Genomic DNA, 20759 nt, shown 5'->3' on the forward strand with positions numbered 1-20759 from the left:
ATTGTAGATGTGTCAACAAAAATGTTAGCATGTGCCAGAGATTTGTGTACGTCTTTAGCTGACACTCTGGGATTCTTCTTTACCTCATGCAGCATTCTGCGCTGTGCTCTTGCAGTTATTTTTACAGGATGACCATGCCTAGGGAGAGCAGCAACAGTGCTAAACTTTCTCCATTTGTAGACAATCTGTCTTACCATGGACACATGAACATCAAGGCTTTTGGAGATACTTTTGTAACCCTTTCCAGCTTCATGCAAGTCAACAATTCTTGATCGTAGGTCTTCTGAGAGCTCTTTTCTGCGAGGCATGGTTCACATCAGACAGTGCTTCTTGAAACCAGTAAACCCAAAACAGGTGTGTGTTTTTTAAGGGCAGGACAGCTGTCAGCAACACATCCAATATCATCACACTGATTGGAGTCAAGGTTGGCTCACTCCTGGCTCCAATTAGCTCTGGGAGAAGTCATTAAGCTAAGGCCTCACATACTTTTTCCTCCCTGCACTGTGAATGTTTACATGTTATGTGCAATTAAACCATGGCAACATCTAATGTTTGTGTAGTATTATGTTCAGCAGACTGTGTTCTTCTATTGTTGTGACTTAGATGACGTTCAGTGCACATTTTATGCCCAATTCATGCAAAACTCTGCGTAATCCCAAGGGGTTCACATACTTTTTCTTGCAACTGTATGCTATATGTATTGTTGCTTATTTGCACTGTTAGCAGAATAGACCCTTTTTTTATTCAGGTGGTCATCCCCAAACAAGTCAGCTCAAGTTGCTAATTGAAGTCATGGATCCAGTACCTAGGCTTCCTCTTCCTCTGTTCCTCCTTTTCTTCTTCAGTCAACACAGTGATAGTAGCCGCAGGGCCGTGGATAAGGGGATACCACCAGTCCTCCTGTATGAGGCCCAGGCCAGTAGGGGGGCCCAGGCAGCTGGGTGAATTGGATGTGAGCAGGGAGGGTGATCAGCATGGTGGAAGGGCAATTACTGGAATGGATCCCTTGTTTGGTTTGGTGATCAGTTCCAGTAATTGCCCCCTGCCTCGCCTATCACCCTCCCGGTGCACCGTACATTTCCCCCTATTGCCCAGGCCACCGAGTGTCCTCACCCCCACAATGCTTATGGATTCTCTCCACTCCTTCCCAGCACACACAATCTTTCAGGATGAAGAGAGAGGAAAGGGTATGGTAAATATGTCACATTTCCTAGCCCTTTCCTTTCCTGAATGAACACAACAAATGATCGGCACCGATCACTCACTGCATTCATTCATAACTGAAGCATAGTAAACTGTGTTTTTTTTTGGGAAGGGGAGGGCCTGTCAGGTTGGCTGTATGGAGCCCCTTGGTTTCTAACAGCAGCCCTAAGTAGCCGTAAAGACTGCTGCCATGACCAATGACAAAGAGAACATGATTGCTAACCACCATACAACACAGCCAAACCAGTAAGCACTGTAAAAAAGAAGAGGATTTTTGACACAGTAGATATGGTTATTGTTGACAAAAACCAAAAATGCAGAGGCATAAAATTATGTCAAAATTACATCAAATTGCAAACAAGCTGCACTAACTATTTATACCTGAAATTGCTTCGAAATTGCATTACACAAGTTTGAACCAGGCCTTACATTATAAAGTCCTTATAGTCAGTGAAACTTAATTTATTGGAAGTCATCACAAATGTTTCCAAACAAGTTCATAACCTCCACCGAAAACTGATATAACATTCACCCACATTTTTGTTTAAGGACAGGCAAATATTACTCACAAGACCTCTGTACCAATAATCTTCAAATGGGATCTTCTCCACCTCTGTTTTCACTCTCCAAGGTTCTCATTAATAGTAGATCCATGAAAAAGGAGTATAATCAGCCATTTATAGTGCAGTTACATTTAGTAATATTAAAACATAAAAAAATCTAATTAAACTACTCATACAATATGTGCAAATATAGCAGCAGTTTTCCAGCAGGTGGAAGGTGAGTCAAGCTCCCCTTAATAAGACACCAGTTCACTTGTTCATAAGTGCTTCATGCTGTATCTCCGTAACCTCATAAAACGGAAGGTCTCTGCTCAACCAGTCAGTGATTCCTGTAATGGGTACTGGCTGAGCAGGAGTCACAACATTGCAAAGAGAAAAGCTCCTCTAAGAACAGTCTTTTGATTTCTCTAACGGGGATAAAAAGTGCCAAGTGGCCACTCACAAATTCAAAGGAATGACGGGCTCATCTTGTAATGGGGAGTTCGGGACTCAAAGTAGGAGAAGCCGATCAGAGGCCTCCAAGGTCCGCTGCCACACTGTGGATGGTATCAGGAAGCTGGCCAGACACTTCACAAGATGGCACTGGAGCACACGCGTATACCGCAGCGAGAGCAGGATGAAGTCACCGGAGTAAGAAGTAGTGACGCGTTTCTGAGCATGCGCGAACCTGAAACTGGACATGCTTCTTCCTTAGGCTGCCTAGTTCCAGGTTCGCATATGCTCAGAAACACAATAAGGGTCTGGTATTGATTTTTTGGGTGATCTTGTGAATTGTTTCTGTTTTTTTTGTTCTTGTTTGTTTTTTGTAGGGTTCCCTCCTAAAATTCATATCAGACATAAGGTCCGCTGTAGAAGTTTGCATTAGATAGATGTACCACTCAACAGGCAGGTTAAGGGCATCCCCCAGCCATGTTATTTAACCACTTGCCTACAGGGCACTTATACCCCCTTCCTTCCCAGGCCAATGTTCAGCTACCAGCGCTGTCACACTTTGAATGACAATTGTGCAGTCATGCAACACTGTACCCATATGAAATTTTTATAATTTTGAGACAGATAAAGCTTTCTTTTGGTGGTATTTAATCACCTCTGGGTTTTTTATTTTTTGCTAAACAAACCAAAAACAACTGAAAATTTTTGAAAAAAAACATTTTTTTTTAGTTTTTGTTATACAATTTTGTAAATAAGTGATTTTTCTCCTTCACTGATGTGCGCTAATGAGGCTGCAGTGATGGGCACTGAAAGGCTGCACTGATGGGCACTGATGAAGAGGCACTGATGGGTATTGACAGACATCACTGATGGGCACTGAAAGGCAGCACTGATAGGTGGCACTGGCTGGCACTGTTAGGTGGCACTGACTGGCACTGTTAGGTGGCACTGATAGGCAACACTGACGGGCACTGATTGGCAGCACTGTCATTGATAGGTGGCACTGACTGGCACTGATAAGTGACACTGAAAGGCAGCTCAGATGAGCACTGATATGTGGCATTGATGTGGCAATGATTGGCATTGGCACTGGCAGGTGGCACTGATGAGCACTGACAGCTGATATTGATGGACACTGACAGGTGGCACTGCTGGGGCTACACTGATCATCAGGGCACACTGATGATCAGCGTACATGTCCCCTCTGAGGGATGCCAATTACCAGTTAGCGTGACAGCTCATGAGGAAAGAAATGCCGATAACGGCGTTTCACTATTGACATGCGATCAGCTGTGCTTGGACACAGCTGATCACATGACCGAGCCGACATCTTTGGTTCTTTCTGTTGATCGGTGATCCGCTGTGTTTTTTTTTTACATGGTATATGGTCACCGAGGCAGTGCCCATCCCCTCCATATCATTTGTTTGACAGTCTCTTCGCTATTAGCTTAGAAATTGGCCATTGTTGTTTTTAAACCTTCTGCTCCTATTGACTTCAACAGGGTTTGGATTTGGCACCCAAACAGCAGTCATGTACATACTCTATTTTTGATACAAATTATTTATTTGTACATAGCCCCTTCCAAGTTTGTTCCCTTTTTTCCCCTCCAAATTTTTTTTTTTTCCAGCCAATAAAAACATGGCTGTTTTCTAGAGGGGGTGTATGCAATGCCCGCTAGTGTCGTTTTTCTCTAGTATAGTTAGAGGCTTACTAGAAGCCTGGGTGTGAGTCAGCAAGGTTACTTCAGACTGGAGGTGGAGGGCTGTAAAAGTCAGTGCGCAGGTACCTTTCCCTGCTCTAGAGACTTAGAGAAGTTTCTAGAAGCCAGTAGGTGAAAGTGAGGAGGGGCTGATCTGCATACTTAGTGGAGCATGGCCAATCCCCAGGTAGGAGGCCTGGAATGGTGGCTAGGTCAGCCCTGAAATATGACAGAGCCTGGTTAGTAGGGGAGTTGGGTGGAAGATGGAGTGAGAAAGTGCTGCTGGTGTGGAGCCTGGAAGGGGGCTCCAAAGGAGGGAAGTCTAACCACAGACTGGGAGCTGAAAAAAGGGACCCTCACTATTCTACAGTCTACAGGGAAGGCCAGCCTGTCAGCAGGAGAAGAAGCTATCCCAGTGTAAGGCCTGAAAGCAGATTCATATTTCAAAGCTATAGGAACAGGACAGTGTGAGTACCTCTACACCCCCTGGGCCTACAAGGTAGAAGGCAGTCAGGTGCAATACCCAACTAGTTCTCCCTTGGACTGCATTCTTTGTGTGTCTCTGACTCCCTTGCCCTGGATACTCTTGTGACAGTTAGGTGGATGAGGACATTTTCATCTGGGGTCTGAAGAAGTTCATTTAAGGAGACCAAGTGCTCCTAGTAGAGACTGTGAATTGATTTTTCAAAAGACAAGAGCCACTCCTGAAGGAGTAGAAAGTCCAGGATTTATTTTTGTGCTTTTTGCTAAATATTTGCCTTCTTGTACATAAGAAGTGTGTCCTCCAAGTTGTTTCATTTTCATTGGGCATCCCATAAACCCCTAGACCCCATCCAAGTTGTTTAACCCTTTATAAAACAACAAAAACAAGCTCACTCGATTCCTGACTGTGGATGCAAGTGTGAAAAATGCATGTTGCCTGGCTGTGCAGGAAAATCGGGGGACCTAAAACCAGCAGCTCTCAAGAGGGTAGAGCTGCATATTACAGCCAGGTGCCATGTGCTAGCTGTGAGTCAATCACAGATTTACAACACTAACCAAGCATTCATGAATTGAAACCATTCATGACTGTTTTGTTTGCATTGTAATCATGTGATCGCTATGGTCAATCATGGCGATCGTATATTACCCAGGCCATCTAGTAACCGGACGTCAGGGCTGGAGCTTCCACTAGGCAAACTAGGCAGCTGCCTAGGGCGCACTGCCAGCTAGGGGTGCCTGTGCACAGCACAGACTGGCACTCTCTCTGTGTGGGACGTTATGAATGATCCTTCAGCTGAGGGGAGCGGAAGAAGAAAGGACAGAGGAAGATGTCTGGGGCCAGTGTAGCAGCTGAGCTGCTGCTCCTTCCAGTGTTCCTCTCAGACTCAGTCCCGTACTTCAAGCCGGCTAGCGGCTGCTGATCAGTGGTCTTCCAGCCCTTCTCTTCCCATTCAACAGCGGAGGTGGAGCTGCACCTGCGGAGGAAGGTCATGTCTGACTCTGATGTCTCGTGTATGTCTGATTGTGACCCGGCCATCCATCACATGTGCAATGTGTCAGTGAGTGATGACATCATCAAGATCCCACAGCCTGCTCTTCTAGTGCCTGCTGATCTGTGTCAGTGTTGGTGGTGGTGTGTTGTGTCCGATCTGTCACGGTGTGGGATCGCTCAGTTCAGGTGTTCTCTGTGTGTGTGTGTGGGCTGGGCTGCCTGCTGTCACAGCATATTATGGCGATTAACATCCACGGTCGCGAACGGCGGCGGGGTAGGGTGCGAGTCCCCTCCCTGGAATTGCAAAATCACGTATATATACATGATTTTGCACACCTGTGTCACCATGTAGCAGTATATCTGCTATACTGCGGCGGATAAGCGGTTAATAAAACATCCACTCAGCTGTCCTACGTTTCAGCGCTGTGCTCGGCCCAGCCATCTTCACCCTGTGCTTCTCTCTCCCTGGTGCCGGCACCTTTACTACGGGTACCTGGCTGTGACAGCTTGCAACTTCTCAGCAGGTGCCTACTGCGCATTATTCAAGTGGCGCTACACAATGTGAATGGTCCGGCAATGGTCCAAGGAGTCCTTAAAGTGGAACTTCCCATTTTGGGGAAAACTATCTTCTATCGCCTTCTCCAAATTTCCAAATTCCGTTGTATTTTACTGCTGATTGTCAGGAATGGACTCAGCACTGGTGGTGGGACTCACCTGCCGTGTGGGCTGCAGTACCAGAGCTGACCAGCGGGTGCTCTCAGCAGCCAGAAGCTCACTTCTGCAATCAGCCAAACCTGGGGCTGATTGCAGAAAGGTGTATTTAAGGCATGGCCAGGCCTGTGATCGGGGCCTTGGTGTATGTTTTCCCATGAGCCTCTGTACCTGGTATCCTGTGTTCCTGCTTCGTTGCTGACCCTGCTTGATCCTGACCTCTGCTGACCGTCTCCTGTTGAACCCCTGGCTTGCCTGACCATCCTTCTGCCTGATCCCCTGTACCACGCTGCCCGTGAGTTACTGAACCCGGCTTGTGACCCTGACCATTCTCTGCCTGCTCCTTTGGTACCTTGCTGCCCGCACATTGCTGACCTGGCCCGTCTGAACACGCTAACTACTCTGCCATCCATCCATCCTGCGGGATCTAGCCGTCCCTGCTCACACCTTCTGCCTCTTCACATCAGGCTTTCTACCTGCACATACCTCTGGCGGATCCCTCTACCACTAGCAGGTGTACTCAGGGGCCGCAACCTGGTTCCTGTCTGCTCCAAGTCCATCCCCACCATCAGGGGCCCTGGTGAATAAGCAGACTGGGACTTAGACTCCGCGCCCTGGGGAATCCTGTCCTGGGGACCGCTAGAGGTACCACCAAACGGTCATTACAGAACCCTACGGCCGGCCTGACCGTTCCACCTCTCCAGCCCTGACTACGCCTGTATTCCTGCACCTCCTAAGATTAGTGGAAGGTTGGTTTGCTCACTGTGCGTTTATATATATATATATATCTGGGTGGCTAATAATAAACTGTATTATACTGTACCTGAGACCTGCGTTTCCCTGTGTCAGTCCACACCTTTCTGGTCATTCCTAGATTCCTGACAGTGATCTTATTTAGGAATGTAGCCACCCTCTCTTGCTTGCTCCTAAAGCTGGTTATACACTATGAAATCATATTGTACAATCTTCTTTAGATCTACCAAAACTATGTAATATAAGGACAAACCTGCACAATCCAATCAATTTGGCCCTTGAATTATATAGTTAATTAGTTACATAGTTAGTCTGGCTGAAAAAAAAGACAAAAGTCCATCCAGTTCAACCATAAAAAAAAAAAAAAGCCTATACCCACAGTTGATCCAGAGGAAGGCAAAAAAAACCCTCAGAAAAACAAGTTAATGGTAGATCTAAAGGAAATTGTACGATCAGATTAAGACCATGAACTATGAACTATGGACCATGGGATGAATAGTGTACATAGAGAAGTATACATGGCTGCAACTAAGGCACACTGCTCATTCCAAACAAGCAGGAATTGAGAGTGGAAAGAAGAGGTTCAGGAGCTTACAGAGGACATTACATGAAGGACAAATAAACACAGTAAAAAATTATTTAATGAAATATAGATTATAAGACCATTCAGTGATGCATGTGTATGGATCATTTTTGAAAACTAAGGATACGGTTAGTATTACTTTAAGCTTGTGGTAAGGATATCTAAATAGTTAATTAAAAGGAACTCTCTGGCAAAGAAAGCATGCCAGTGTTTGCATCTATCTGTGTTGCTAAAATAGTACATATAATAAATGTATTATATACACACATATATATATATATATATATATATATATATATATATATATATATATATATATATATATATATATATATATCCCCATGTTTCTAATACTGACTCACCTCCTCAATTATAAAAGCATCACCCCTTAATTACAAAATTTTCCATTGACAACAGGCATGCAAATGATCATTTCCCAAAGCATCCTGGGAGTTTTAATTATTCATCAACTTGATTTTGTTCACATAATGTATGTTTCTGCCTATTGTTATTTTAAATCCTTTCATCATTATTAGACAGTTACAAGGGTTTGATTAAATAAATGTTTAATAGTATAAGTTGATTTTTTTTATACTCATTCTTTTCCCATCGGACCCCCCCCCCATAATATGAATTAATTCATTAGCCTTTAAAATGTCAGGGAAGGCAGACTGCGATATTTAAAGAGAAGCTTGTGAAGCACTGCAGAAAACACAAAGGTAATTTTTACATCAATTGGAAAAAAACAACAGAACAATGCAGTTTATATGTTTTTAAAAAAGGTGGTGATGCATTATGGATTCGCAGCTGGAATCATAGGAGCACTATTGATTTTTGCAACTTTGTTCTTTACATTGAAAAAACCTTCGGGGGTCTGAGCGAGTACAAAAAGGGAAGCCGGAGACAGAACAGAGGCAGATGCTTTAAGGTAATGATTATGCAGTACTGCGACGGCTGGGGAGCCCAGCTGCACTAGCTGGAGTTTTATTAATATTAGTTGTCGACCATGATGGATAGCTCTGTGCCACCCACAAATAGTAAACGACATTGCTATTGCTATCATATGCAATAAAAGAAGCGTTTCCTGCATTGTGCTGCCAATACTTTTTCCAGCGTCATCCGTTTTTCGCCATCCCCAGCATGGATGAGCATTGATGTATTCCGCACACACAGGCTGAAGGCTCTGGAGAACACAGGGGAGTGCAGAGGGCAGTTTCCAGTGGAAAGCTCAGTGACATAACTATGCATGGACTATATCCACATCTGGGCCCACGAGGCTGGCAGGGGCATGAACTGTCACCCCTGAGGCATTGTGGTACAAAATCTGAGTCTGTTGGTATTATTTCTCTCATTAAAAGAGAATTTGAAAAAAATTGAATTGCCTAGTTTAACTGAGGATCTGCTATGTAGTAACTTGGGGCATCCAACCTGCCACAAACTCACTGTCAGAATCCCTATTCTGTTGCTTAGCAGACTGAAGGCCAACCGTAAATATTTGATAGCCTTATAGAATTATTTCATGTTAATAGATGCTCTGCAGTACTAGATTTCGCCAGCAGGAAATATTTTGCAGGAACCTCTGAGCTAATCTGAACCATCAGTGGGGCTGTAATAATATCATGCAGCCATTTAAGAGGACTATGTTAGTCAAAGTGAATTTGCATTTGAAGAAAACGTGCGCACAGAAGGACATGGCTGGTGCAGGCATGCTCTCAGACCTACTGTCTTCTGGGAACGAGTTGTTACCAGGGTCATAGTAAGACATCATATTGCTGTAGGCACATCTTTTTTATGAACTCTGCTGCTTCTGTTATGCGATTATTTGCATCTGGAAGCAGCTTGGGGTCTTCCTTGCAAGCAAAGCTACGTTGCAACTATATAGACCATCATCCAAAAAAAAGGAAAGATTGGATCATGTTTCCTGAACTATAAAGAGCATTCTGACCCCTCTCAACAGCCATCTACACCACCTTTCTACTACAATTCTCTCAGTGAATAGGGGAACAAATGCCCAGAGGTAACAGGAAAACAGGGAAATTTTCACAATTAATACATTTTAAGCATTGGTGTTGCAACTGAGGTCTCCCACATATCACCTGTGGTGTATAGGGGAATGACTATACAGCAGAGAGAAACCTTTTCTAGGTACCCAATGAAAGAATTCTTCTGCAAATACTTCTTCGCAATCACATCGTACTGCAGCTCTTTGGATGGGTCTTGGGACATACTCTCCTCTTGGTGCTCCTGACTCTACTATACATGCTGTCCTTAACCATGGATATGGATCATAGGAACAGAAAATTACCCACCGCATTCTATCTCTGGATTTACCATTGAGGAGCCACACGGAGGCCTTCAAGTTGGCTATTTACACCCCAGTTGTCTGGCCCCAGCTGCTTTTCCAGAGGGTTCAACCATTTCAAAACTCTCTATCAATCTTTGGTCATTATACAATTTTCTTATTCAATTTCCTTTAGATTTCCCATCAACTATGTAGTGCAAGGGCCTGTCTGATTGCATACAAATTGAAAGTGTTTATGTTTGATCTCATATTTTAGGATTTGGGTAAAGCTAAAGGAAAATTGTGCAAGAAAATTGTATAATGTATGTCCAGCCGAAGTCAACCCCTTCCACTACTAAAGTACCTGCATTAACTTCAAACCAGGTGTTGATTTATGGTGCCTAACAGGGGCGGACTGACCATTCGGGAGCTCGGGCACTGGGTCAGTAAGGGGCCCCATGAGATGCCCCTGGTACCTTTCATAGGCTTTTTTGGGTGTGGTTTGAGTGTGGGCGAGGACACAGGGGCCCCATGATCCCCTATTGCCCAGGGGCCCCATGAGTTGTCAGTCCACCCCTGGTGCCTAAGGAGTGATAATGTCCAAACAACTGTATTTATCTTTTAACCACTTGCCGACCGCGCATAGCCGAATGACGGCTGCACCGCGGCCGGCTAGTTCTGGGTGGACTTCATATGACGTCCTCCCAGAACGCGCTCTCCTGCGAGCCCCAGGGGGCGCGCACCCGGCGATCTCCGTGATCGCTGTGTCCTACGGACACAGCTGATCACGAGATGTGGTGAAAGGCCGATCCCACCGGCCTTTTACCACGTGATCAGCGGTGTCCAATGACACGCTGATCACAGGAAAATGCAAGTGCCGGTTCTCGGCTGCACTTTCCTCACGCTGTCAGATCGTGAGGAAAGTACTGCCGAGAACCGGCAGTTGTCAGAGCGGGGATCGGCACCGATCATCAGGGCACTGATGATCAGTGCCCTGATGATCGGTGCCCAGCAGTGACCCCCGCAAGTTCCTCCCAGCAGTGCGCCCACTAGCCCCGCCCACCCATGCCCAGCAGTGCCCCCACCTGTGCCCAGCAGTGCCCCCACCTGTGCCCAGCAGTGCCCCCACCTGTGCCACTCTGCAGTGCCACCTACCTGTGCCCAGAAGTGCCACCTACATGTGCCAGCAGTGCCACCCACCTGTGCCCACCCACCTGTGCCCACCAGTGCCACCCACCTGTGCCCACCAGTGCCACCTACCTGTGCCCACCCACCAGTGGTGCCCACCAGTGCCGCCCACCAGTGCAGCCCAGCAGTGCTGCCAGTCAGTGCCACCAGTCAGTGCCCAGGGGTTGTGCCAGTCAGTGCCGCCAGTCAGTGCCCAGAAGTGATGCCAGTCAGTGCCGTCTATCAGTACCCATAATCAGTGTCACCTATCAGTGCCGCCTATCAGTGCTGCATATCAGTGCCGCCTATCCGTGACCCCTAATTAGTGCTGTCTATCAGTGCCGCCTATCCGTGCCACCTCATTAGTACTGCCTATCAGTGCCCTTTAGTGCTGCCTATCAGTGCCCATCAGTGCCGCCTATCAGTGCCCATCAGTGCCGCCTCATCAACGCAAATCAGTGAAGAAGAAAAAATACCTGTTTGAAAAATTTTATAAAAGAAACAAATAAACTTTTTTTTTTTTTTCAAATTTTTTGCACTTTTTTTAATTTATAGCGCAAAAAGTAAAGCGCCCAGTGGCGATTAAATACCACCAAAAGAAAGCTCTATTTGTGAGAAAAAAATGTTCAAAATTTCATATGGGTACAATGTTGCATGACGGCGCAATTGTCAATCAAAGTGCGGCAGCGCTGAAAGCTGAAAATTGGCCTGGTAAGGAAGGGGGTATAAGTGCCTGGTAGGCAAGTGGTTAAACTTTGTGTAATGGAACATTAGTCTATACTTCACACAATGAACAACTGCTGCAACTTCTTATTTCAAAGTTCAAGTATCAGTCTCACAGCATGATCAAAGTTTCCAGAGCCACTTTTTTTTCCAGAGCATTTACTCGATCAGTAGAACCAATGCTGGAAGAGTACAGGGGGGGGGGGTGACAATAAGAGCCTGTTATTTTATGTGTCTGCAGTAAGTCTGTATGAGACTTGACTGCTTAGCTAACATTTTAACTTAAGAGTTTGTGCAATTGCAAATCCCTCTGCACTAGCATATTAGCTACTGGAGAGCAGTTTTTTTGGACTAGAAGTGTTATAAATATGAGTCTCTCACAAGTCAGCACTTTTTTGAGCTGCAGTTAGAAATAAAAAAATCTTAAGAGGTCATGGTTGGATAGTTTATTTCACTTCCTGTCTGGTAAAATATTGTCAGTTGGACAGGAAATTAAGTAAATTTCTGTACCAGAAAAACCTGATTCTACCTATTTGCCACTTTATCAAAAATTAAGAAAAAGGTTTTGGGTGGACATACACTTTAAAGGAATTGTGTTACTATTAAAAAAGTAAAAGTAAAAAGAAGTCTTACTTGTATCACTGAACTTGGATATTTAGAAGCTTGCTCAATCTTCAGCATTTGATACTGTCACATACCTTGGTTGAAGGACAAGTTGACGAGAGGGCTTCCCTTGCGGATCTGGTCCGAGCAGCCCTGAATGAGGTGACAGAAGTGCAAGGCTCAAAGAAGCATGGGTGCCAATTGCTTGATAGCAGGTGACTGCCATGGTCAGGGATTTAGTCAAGGGAAGCCAGGGACATACATATGGGACATACACAGTGAGACAGAAGCGTGGTCAGGAGGCAGGCTTGGGTCAGTACCAGGTTAGCAAGCAGGGTGAGGTCCAGTAGCAAGTCGAGGTCACCACCTGGAGATCAGGCAGAGAATAGCCAGAGGCAAGCGGAGGTCAGCACCAGGAGATCAGGCAAATAGAAGTCTAAGGCAAGCCGAGGTCATAATCCAGAGTCCACAGAGGAAGGCCAGGAGTAAGCCGGGTCAGCAATGGAAGATCAGTCAGTACAAGCAGGAACACCCGAACACGGATCACAGGAAGCTGAAGCACATTCAGTGATTAGTACACAGCTGTCTCCTTGAAATAGGCAGCTTGGCACCAATGCGTGAAGATGAGTGAGCCGATGCTGAAAAAGAATTTGCAAGAATTAGCATTAACTGTAGAAGATTTAGCATTAGCTGCACTAGTTTCCTGACAGGTACATTTCCATGTACATCCCTGGTCCCTTTCTGTGTTCTGTGGTTATTTCTACCAGAGACCAAAGAGACCAGGACATAGAGACCAGGAATGAAACCAAGGAGCGTAAGCATCCGACACTCCCAGAAGTGTCGGATGCAGGAGAATTTTAAGCAAGCTTATCTCTTATAGACAGTGGAGTTCAGCAGTGCAGGGAGATAGGCAAGTAAGTTTAACCTGTTTTATTTGAATGGAGAATTTACTCTTTCAAAAAATTACTTTAAGAATATAGAGTAGCGCTGCTAAGAAAAATATATTTTCTCTCTCAACTGTAGTAATGACTTGCAAGCATCCATTCTCCAATCAACCAACACCAAAATGTCAGCAACTTATTTTTCTCAATAATTAATATGCTGCACAGGAATACTAGAGCAGTAGCTGGCCTGGGGCAGCATTTAATGACCAAAAGGATCATATGCAACTTCCAGAGTATAGTAAGAGGATATGGAAGGAGGTGTCGTGCATGATGGGATTTGTAGCCCCTTACACTTATTTGCTGCTGTCACAACAGCAGTAGAGCTGTAGTGTATATGTGATACCTATTATTTATTCAGCTTGTTGCAAGATCAGGCAGACACACTACTGACAGAGGGTGGAATTTTAAGCAGAAACAAGACAAAAATGTGCTTCTACAGTGAAACATCTATAAAGGCAGGTGAGCGATCCAAATTTTTAAAATATGCTGTCTCATTTCTCCAGGCAGTTGGATGGTTTGCTTGAATCAAAACACATACTACATAATTCCTATTCTTTGCAAGAGAAGTGAATCGGTATATTGGTATTTCTAGCTAAGCTGATAAGCACATTGTGACATCCACCCACCCTCTCCGATTTTACTTGAGACAGAGAGTTGCAGTTACAAATTCACCTGTGTCATAAAATGTGATATTATGGCACAACTACTGTATACGATACAGTGGTTCCATATGGGAACATCTGTGTTTCATTGGCTGGACTCCAGACTTTCAATCAATGTTGCCAAAATGTTCCTTTCATTTTTTGTAATTTGACAGATATATTTATACAGGTACTGCAGCTAACTAAGATAAGGCGCCAACTGAATCAAACTAGCAACTAGAGGATGATTAAATTAGACGTGTTAGTAATTAAAGGGATGAGTTGGCAAGCAACACAGGCTCCAATGTTGTCTATAAATGGGCTGTGAGAGTGGGGAGTGCTGCATGTTACAAATAAATATAGGGCTCCTTTTTTATAACTACTTTTAATCTTCTTGAAAAAAAAAAAAAAAAACTGAAAACAATAAAATATATTACAATGGAAATCCCCTTTAAACGATTAATTAAATTGAATACCACCTAGAAGTCTAGAGAAATAGGAACAATGCTGGCGGCAATTTACAGCACACACTAATTTTTGTACCATAATTATTTATCTGGAATGCATGTTCCTTGCTAAAGAACATTATTTTTGTTATGGGTAAAGTTCTGCTTTAATATGTTTTTATAGGAGACATTATTAATAGAAGGATATTTACATACGGGGAGAAAATACATTTCATTTCTGGGACCTTTTCTTCTATTTTTGATTCTCTCTTGATTCCTCATCTCAGTAAATGACAGTGTCTGCATTAGAGAAATACCCGGGGCAGGCCGCCATCAAATCAAAAATAAAAGCAATAACAGTTCACCAAATTGTGTATTGATCTTTGTACCCCATTGGAATTTAACAAATATTGATTACTGAAATTATTCTATAAATAGATTTCCGTATCAGGCATGGTGTAAAGAGACATTGTTACTTTCCTTATGCTGGGAAAAGCAATAGTTTTTCTGCAAATGGTACCCCCTCCCTCTTATACTCACCTTGCCTGCACTCCTTCACTCCTAACTCCATCACAGCTGGAACTGAAATCATTGATGACATCTGTCTGTTGGTCTTCTAGACCTGAGTACTTCCTGAGGGAAAGATCACATGTTCCCCAATGGTTAGTGTCAGTGGCTACAATAGAGTAAGGAGCAGTAAGAGAGCACAAGCAATGTGAGTTTTGGGAGGTCAGGTGGTGGGTCCTTTTAGAGACACTGTTATTTGCCCTGTGTGGGCAAGTGTAGCAGTGGGGTAGATTTACTAAAAATGGAACACCCAGAATCTGCTGCAGCTCTGCATGGTAGCCAATCAGCTTCTAACATCAGCTTGTTCAATTAACCACTTGCCTACTGAGCACTTATACCCCCTTCCTGCCCAGGCCAATTTTCAGCTTTCAGTACTGTCGCATTTTGAATGGCAATTGCGCGGTCATGCAACATTGTACCCATATGACATTTTTTTCACACAAATAGAACTTTCTTTTGGTGGTATTTAATCACCGCTGGGTGTTTTATATTTTGTGCTATAAACAAAAAAAGAGCAAAAAATTGGGAAAAAAAAGTTTTTTGTTTCTATTATAAAACTTTGCAAACAGGTAATTTTTCTCCTTCATTGATGTGCGTTGATGGGGCTGCACTGATAGGTAGCACTGATAGGTGGCACTGATGAGCACTGATAGGCAGCACTAATGGGCATTGATAGGCAGCACTGATAGGCGGCACTAATGATTCTGCACTGATATGCAACACTGATAGGCGGCACTGATGGGTGGCACTGACTGGCGGCACTGCTGGGCAGCACTGATAGGGGACACTGGTGGGTGGCACTTCTGGGCACAGGTGGGTGGCACTGCTGGGCACAGGTGGGTAGCACTGCTGGGCACTTGTGAGCGGCATTGCTGGGCACAGGTGGGTGGGACTGGTGGGTGGCACTGCTGGGCACTGATCATCAGGGCACAGAGATCACCCGGTGATCACAGAGATTGCCAGGGCCCCCAGAGGGCGCGTTCTGGGAGGACATCATATGATGCCCTCCCAGGACTGGACAATAGGCGGCACTGATGATTCTGCACTGATATGCAACACTGATAGGCGGCACTGATGGGTGGCACTGACGGCACTGCTGGGCAGCACTGATAGGGGACACTGGTGGGTGGCACTTCTGGGCACAGGTGGGTGGCACTGCTGGGCACAGGTGGGTGGCACTGCTGGGCACAGGTGGGTGGCACTGCTGGGCACTTGTGAGCGGCACTGCTGGGCACAGGTGGGTGGGACTGGTGGGTGGCACTGCTGGGCACTGATCATCAGGGCACAGAGATCACCCAGCGATCACAGAGATCGCCGGGGCCCCCAGAGGGCGCGTTCTGGGAGGACATCATATGACGCCCTCCCAGGACTGGACAACCGCGCTGTAGCCATCATTCGCCTATAGCGCGGTTGGCAAGTGGTTAAGCTTTGACAATAAAACCTGGAAGCTGATTGGTTTCTATGCAGAGCTGCACCAGATTTTGTATTCTCCAGTTTTTTGTAAACCCCCAGTGTCTCTGCCACCTAGACAAAGCTAAAGATAAAAGGGGAATGTGTAGTATTTTCTTATTCTGTTCAAGATTTAAAAATACAATTAAAAAAACACTTTAGTGGTTGTAAACCTCAGTCGAGAAACTTGAACAAAGCATATATGTCTGCTGGGTTTGTTTGTCTGTCTATCTCCAAAGCTCTAAGTGCCATTTCTCTCTGGTCCTTCATTCCTCTGTTCAGCATGATTCACTTCTGAGAAGGTTTCCCAACACATTAGATAAAATTTGTGTCGGGAAGGAGGGGGGGTGGAAAGAGCTCAGCTTGTCTATAGGAACATAGCTCCTGTGTGAAGGGGATGTGTCCCTTTCCTCCAATCAGCTCTCACAGAGCTCTTCCTGCAGCTCACTGCCCCCACCTCTGTGATACTGACAAATGCAGAAGGATTTTACCTAAAATCAACCCTTCTGAAGAGATGTAGAAAAGAGAAGACTGCAGATAATGAAGTAAAACTTATGTAGGAGAATTTGTTTCATCTCTGTGTATCACCTGAGGCCAGTCACTTCACTGGGTGTATGAAAAGGTTTACAACCACTTTAAGCTTTATTTCTGCATATACTACAAATATTAAACATTAAAAAATTCAGAGCGTGTTTGTGTTTTTATATTTACAGTGGCAGTCATCTAGGTTATATTTAGGAATATGAGCAGCACTTTGTAAAAAGTCCTGTATTTATAGAATACTGTACTTTAAGCACCGTGGTTAATTAAGCTGTTACTTTTTCTCAAAGTATATATAAAGCAATTTTTTAAGTTGGTGGTGAAGACTTAAAACCCCTGTTAAGGCTCATTCACACCAGTCAACAGGCTAAAATTGGTGTGGGCCAGTGTGTGTTGTGTCGGGGGGGGGGGGCTTTGTGCTACTCCACTTAGCATTGTTAAAATGTTTTCTTTATTTTAACTTTATTAAAATGCCACAAAGCAAAATTTTCTTCACTTCTATGTACTGGAGTAGAGTGGAGCTGCAGTGTAATGACATGTGCAAACATAAGGTGAGATGAGCCACGGTGCGTCTTTATGCAATGTACTGCAACCCATCTCAGTGCAGTGCTATGGTGGAAACAGGGCACATAATTGTTTTCTATGTACCTGGACATTGAGCCTGCCTTGATCTGTGCAGATTGATGCAGTTTAACTGCTTTGGTGTGAACAAGCCCCAAGGCTCCCCTCTGGGAAGATTAAGGACCCGTTCACACTAGGAATTGTGCAATTCCCATGCAGTTCTGTGCAGTGCGATTTCAGCCCATTCATGTTGGGCAGTGCGATTTCGGGGCCTGACCCTCTATTAGTAGAGAGAAAAGAGGAATTCAGAATTTTAAACTTGCCATCAGAACTGTAAGTGAAGAGAAAAATTTCAAAGGTTGACAGCTTTCTGTTGTGTCTTCAGGACAGGAAGAAAATGACAATCTCCCCAATGGCACACAGCAATGAAATACACAAATGACATGGGTTTTAACCATTCCCTAGTCTGCACAAATTAAAAAAAAAAGTTTTAGCTATTTAAAATGAACCTGGGGTTTGCCCATGCAGGACAATTCAACAGGTTCAATTATCTGCAGCCGTAACGGTTGCACATATTTGTCCCTCACTGATCAGTTTAGCTGCCAAGAGCAAACGGAACTATCTAGTGCTTAATTTCATTCTTCCACGAGGCTGGTGTTTGATAACTGACAGCCCAGGCACCCAGGGCCCTGTGTAAACTTCATGTTATGGCCTAGAACTATTGATGGGCTTCCTCTCTTTACCTCCCAGCAGTTGAACAGAATGGTGATGGAGCAAAAGTAAAAGTATGTATGCTCAACTGTGGGAGGGCACAGAGCACAGGTTCACTTTAGAACCCAACTCCAGACAAAGCTTCTTTTAGTTTCAAAGAGAGTAGAAGAGGGATTGAGCCTTTGTTGGGTTTTATTTGCAGTTTGTGTACTGATTGGGGAGATTTTTTGTCCCTTCCCATAAGGACAGGAAGTGAATGAAATTCTCTCCAGTGGATACACAGACAGCAGCAATACTTTATACAAACAAACATCCAATGGCTGCACATCCAGTAAAATCACCTTTATGTCTTCTTATAGCATATTCCACAAATGTGACAGGGATACTAGACTCCTGCTAACGCGTTTCATGCTCATGGAGCTACGATTAAGCGCGAGTGGAGCATGAAACGTATCCCTGTCATATTTGTGGAATTAGCTATAAGAAAACATAAAGGTGATTTTACTGGATGTGCTGCTCTCACGTACCTGATGGGAGACTGAATTGACGAGGTCGGCCTCACTTGTGTCACTAGCCCTGCCCCGCTGAAGTTGGAACAGAGGGGGTCTAGGGACCAGGGGGACAAGAGCGCCAGAGGTTTGCTTGCGGCTCTTGCAGATGATGACCTTGGTAGGCAGGATATCTTCTGATTTGGGTACTGTAGCAATAGACTAGGCAGATATAGTGGATTGCCAGATGCACAACAGAGCCAGGTATGCAGCCAGGGCACAGGACTGGAGCGGAGTCGTAGGATAGCCAGGGTCATAACAGTCGGGCAGTGCGGTACAGGATCAGGAGGAAAAGCCAAAGTCAGGATCAGAGCCAAAGTCAGGAACCAGGGGCAGGAGAGTACTCAGAGTCGGGTCAGGAACAAGCCGGGTCAACAACAAGGAAACGAACAGGAGCAAGCAGGACACGGGGGGAGCTGAAGACCAGTCAGCACTGAATCTGGGCTGAGGCGCACCTTAAATAGCCCATCTGGTGCCAATCTTCACCGTGCACATGTGCGTGCATGTGCGCGATCGCGTATCCCTGCGCACCTGTGCACAACCGGCCATACTTTTGCGGGATCTATTTCGCGCATGAGCGTTCCCGATCGTGATTCTTCTTGCAGGAACTCACTTACAGCTGCCATCGGATGTTTGTATATTGGAGTCTGCTGCGGACAGAGCCAGCACCTGGGATTTAGTATGTGTATAGTAGTGGAAGAGGGAACCGACCTGTAGCGGTGTTTTTCGTTTTTTTTTTTCAGCAGCAATACTTTATTTTAGTAAAATAGGCAAGGTTTATAACCACTATCACATGCCTGAGGAAAGGTTGCCGCCTGGTCCCAAAACATTGCTTTTCTATGTGATCATAAATGAATAATGCGCTTTGAAACGAGCTATTCGATTTGCTAGCAACATATTTCATCCATCTCCATAAAGGGGTCACAGTCAGGAATAAAAATTTGTTAACAGTAATAATTCTTCTCACATCTTTCTAAAAAAAAACATTTTAACAGGAATTAAGCTTTATGTGACCCCTTTGTTTATATAATTTTTCAGAACTAGGCTATTTTTCAGAACTGGGAGAACTTCTTACAATTTGCTCTGATAATGAATCTAATGAATTAGATTAGTCATATTTTTTTAGTTATTTTTGTGCAGTAAAAAGCAGAAAAAGCACTTTTATTGCATTCCCACATCTATTGTATTCCTGTTTGACCTGAACGCACAACTATTAATGTGTTCAGCTATAAATATTACGAGAAATATGTTTTGCTAAAGGCGTTAGGATAAATTACAATTATTTTGCCAATTAGTAGCATCAGCCTCATCAGCATCTTAGACTGGGCAGGGGGCAATAAAAAATATAAAAATAGAATCTTTCCATAAATTTTCTTACCAATGCATAGCAACATCAGCAACATTAATGTCTTCAACCAAGCGGGAAAACTTATGTTTATGATAAAACTCAAAATATAGATTTCTGTTGCAAATTCGTCCCCTAAAACTCAGCACCATTGTACCCCTAAATTAAATTAATGACTTGAGAAGAATCACAAATACCATGGAACGCTGCAAACTATAGCTGACTGTGTGTTATTGGGATTAGTGGACAGGGGCGCCTTCTGAGAGTTTGGTAAATCATTAAAATTCGGCAAACCTGAATTTAGCAGGAAATCCTATTGAAATTTATGGGGGGGGGGGGGGAATTATTAAATTGTGGCCATTTTTAGTGTGAGCAGGCAAACTATTGTCAAAAAAGTTGCGGAGAGCTGAGCACTGCCATGGGGGACATGTACAAATGCCAAAAAAAAAAACATACAGAAGGGAGAAGTTATTTTATGCAATTTCAAGAGCAACAGAGCAAATACACAAGTCTTTGAAATTACAGGATCCAGGGATGTAATCAGACAGTAGGATCTTCATGGACAATCTCAGTGACAATGTACACTGGCAGCAATTATTTTGGTTGTAGTACTGATTTTTATAGCCTAATTACATATAGAAGAAACATCCTAGTCTGATTCATTTCACCTTAAACTAAAGTTTATTTCACGTAGTTTTTACAACACATGATTTGTCATCAAGCAGTAATAGGCCTGCTTTAACTGCCATATGGAAATTGGCCACTAGTTTGCAGAAGCTGTGTCTGTTCTCACTGATGCAAACCCATCCTGGCA

Source organism: Staurois parvus, unplaced genomic scaffold, assembly GCF_062004578.1.
Source record: "Staurois parvus isolate SC_StPar_1 unplaced genomic scaffold, SC_StPar_1.0 ptg000006l, whole genome shotgun sequence".
NCBI classification, from domain to species: domain Eukaryota; kingdom Metazoa; phylum Chordata; class Amphibia; order Anura; family Ranidae; genus Staurois; species Staurois parvus.